The sequence below is a fragment of the Nannospalax galili genome, unplaced genomic scaffold (genome assembly GCF_000622305.1).
Source record: "Nannospalax galili isolate Female #2095 unplaced genomic scaffold, S.galili_v1.0 scaffold498, whole genome shotgun sequence".
In the NCBI taxonomy this organism is placed as follows: Eukaryota; Metazoa; Chordata; class Mammalia; order Rodentia; family Spalacidae; genus Nannospalax; species Nannospalax galili.
The window spans coordinates 1,471,060-1,474,537 of NW_008342032.1; the positions used below are offsets into that span (position 1 = coordinate 1,471,060).

General features: G+C 44.2%; 1 pseudogene across 1 annotated transcript; it reads left to right on the forward strand.

Annotated features, from left to right (window-relative positions):
* Positions 1–234: 234 nt before the first annotated feature.
* Positions 235–2,447, forward strand: LOC103738058 (annotated as a pseudogene). Its single transcript, XR_607426.1, has 2 exons — positions 235–318; positions 1,789–2,447. The product of XR_607426.1 is annotated as a 60S ribosomal protein L13 pseudogene (transcript).
* Positions 2,448–3,478: the final 1,031 nt, after the last annotated feature.

Genomic DNA, 3,478 nt, shown 5'->3' on the forward strand with positions numbered 1-3,478 from the left:
AGAACATTCTTATCTAGTCGCCAGAGAGAGTGTGTCTTCATGATTCTGATGTAATTCTGGAACTTCACACATGATGCAAGGAATTCGTTGCCTTGTGTTCAAACACTGTTCACAAGAATAGTTCTTAAATGCAGTCGGCCCCCACTAAAATGCAAAGTAACATTTTGCAATGTGTGACCAATCTAGTGAGCACAGACTGAAAAGTGTGCCGGCCCAGCCATGTGCAGTCCCCAGATGAGGAAGAGTGGGACTTCATCAGAAACTTATGTGGAAAACTTGGCTGACTCCTGCAGCATTGATCTTCAGGAGCCCAAAAAGGTCGATGACAATTCTTAAGCCTCAGCACTCTAAAAATACATTCAACTTCTCTTCACCTGAGAAGCCGATTTCAGTCAGGGAACATAAACTTAGTTTGCAGACTCTAATACTCTGTTGATGTTGCATGATCATTCAAAAGCCATTCTGAACTCCTGTCAATAGAGTTTTCAGAGAAATGAAGCCTCTCACTTGCCTGTTAAAAAGAGTACCGCTTCAGAACCTCCTTAACCTCCTCTTCCAGAGTGCATGTGGCATTATTGAAGCAGAGGGATTGCTTACCTTCCACTGAAACCATTGCATACTATTATGTTTATTTTTTTTTAAAAAGGAGGGCGGGGGCTGGAGAGATGGCTCAGTGGTTAAGAGCATTTGTTTTTTTTAACAGAGGACCCAAGTTCAATTCCCAGCAATCACGATGAGTGACTCACAACCACCTGTAATTCCAGCTCCTGGGAGATCCAACACCTCTGTCCTCTGCAGATACCTGTATTCATGTGTACATACCCCATACAGACACACAAATATATGCATAATTAAAAATAAAAAATACAATCTTTTTTATAAAAAAGAGTATGGGTTCCAGAGGACCAGCAAGACTTTATATGCTCCAAATTTGCACAAACCAGGGAGTTTGGATTTGAGTACCCCATGGAACCTTATATCCTAAAGAGGTCCTCTGTGAAGGCATACAATAACTCACTGGAATGTGGGAATTGAGGACTTAATTTTTTTCCTAAAGTATGTGGATGGCTGATAGCTTGGCTACAAAATAAACAAATAAATAATTTCTACCTTACTTAGTAGTAAAAATATTGCCTACCTTAGAGAAAAGGGGTCGATCCATCTTGGTTTGCTTTATGTTAATCCAAGGTGATTTGATTTAATAAGGAAATCACAAAGCCTGGGCTTTACAGACAAGGGTTGAACAGAAAGCCTGCCACTTGTCATCTGTTTGGCCTTAGCAAGCTTCCTGACGTCTCTGAAACTCAGCACCTTCACATACCAAAGGAGCTGCTGATACACAATTCAGAGGGTTGCTGTGAGCGTTCACCAGCACCTCAAGAGCTCTGCAAGGTACCCAGGAGGCTGATTTCTTATGCGTTTGTTCTCAGCACTTATATATGCCTTCAGAGCATTCAATGCCACATTGAATAGCTTTATGATTTTATCTTCGGACTTTGTCAGTACCCTGTTAGTTTGGAAAAGGAGCACATTTCTGTTCATCTTGGCATTATTCATACACCACATGCTTAGGACAGAGGAAGCACTCGACAAATACTTTTAGAGGGGAAGAAAGAAGAGAAGGGAAAATAGATTGGATTTAATAAAATAGAGTCAAATGATGAAAGGCACAGACTTGGAGTTAAACAGGATTTCAAATCCAAATCCTGTTATTCACTAGCAGGTGACTTTGGGCAAATCATTCAACTTCCACTTATAGAAAGAAAATAATTCCTACCCCCCACACAGGGTTATGACGGGGTGAAGAAAAAAGATTTTAAAAGATTTAGTAGGTTCAACCAGCCGGCGCGGAAGATCCGCAGACGCAAGGCCCTGCTGGCGAAAGCGCGCCGTATCGCCCCGCGTCCCGCGTCCGGGCCCATCCGGCCCATAGTGAGATGCCCCACGGTGAGATACCACACCAAGGTCGAGCCGGTCGGGGCTTCAGCCAGGAAGAGCTCAGGGTGGCCGGCATCCATAAGAAAGTGGCACGGACCATCGGCATCTCTGTGAACCCAAGAAGGCGGAACAAGTCCACGGAATCCCTGCAGGCTAACGTGCAGCGGCTGAAGGAGTACTGCTCTAAGCTTATCCTCTTCCCCAGGAAGCCTTCTGCCCCCAAGAAGGGAGACAGCTCTGCTGAAGAACTCAAATTGGCCACTCAGCTCACAGGACCAGTGATGCCCATCCGGAATGTCTATAAAAAGGAGAAAGCCAGAGTGATCACAGAAGAAGAAAAGAACTTCAAGGCTTTTGCCAGCCTCCGAATGGCCCGTGCCAACGCCCGGCTCTTCGGCATTCGAGCGAAAAGGGCCAAGGAAGCTGCGGAACAAGATGTTGAAAAGAAAAAGTAATGCTCTGTTGGGGCATTGTAATAAATTTTCAGTAAAGCGGAGAAAAAAAAAAAAGATTTAGTACTGTGCTTGGCCTGTGCCAAGCACTCAACAGCCTTTATTCTAGTTATCTTTACATTGAAACACATTCGAAATCTAGTTAACACTTTGCAAATGTTTGAGTGATAACTGTCCTGGGTTTGGGCCAATGAAACAAAATCCCAGGAATTACCTTTACTATCACTGGAAGTAGTTATAAAGAAGCAGCCTGATCCAAGAGCTGCCTGCAAGGCAGGATGAGCTGTCATTGCTAGGAACACATCTGATCTGACCCTGTTTGGTGTAGGGAAATTTAACTGGTTCCGACAGGCTTCTAAATGGCACTTATTTTTATGTTCTAAGCATAAGGGTAAGAGTTTGGAGGCTTTTATCAGTAAACGCAAGCTGCTCTCCAGGAGACAATGACTCATCATTCACTGCTTTTTTAAAAAAGGCAGAACACAGGAGCCAGCTCAGTGGATAAAATGCTTCCCGTGCAAGCATGAGGTCAGGAGTTCAGATCTCCAAGATTTACATAAAAGCCAGGCCCACCTGTAAGCTCAGATCTCAGGAGGTGGAGACAGGGACCAAGTCAAGAGGCCAGCTAGACTAGCCAATTGGCAAGCTTCAAATTCAGTGAAAGACCTTGCTTCAGTAACTAAAGGAAAGGTGATGGAAGAAGACACTGGTGTCAACCTCTGGCCTCAGCACCCATGCACACACGTGTATCAACATGTGCACACACACTACATTCACATACTGATGGTAATGTTAGAGGATTTAAAAAAAGACAGAACACAATTGCTGTGGCCAAAGGGCAGACTATGGTCTAGACTCTAAGGTATAATAAGGAGAGATGGTTTGTTGACTGGGGGGAAATGGGCTCAAGTTTCTGTCTCTCCAAATAGTGGCTGGATGAAACTTCACTTCTTCATGTGCCAAGTGAGAGTGTGTGCCTTACAGATGGAGGGGAGCATTAACTGACACTCATGGAAGGCTAAACATAATGCCTGCTATACGCTCAGTGCTGGCCATTACTACTGTGGCTGAAATTGTTGCCTAGCTAG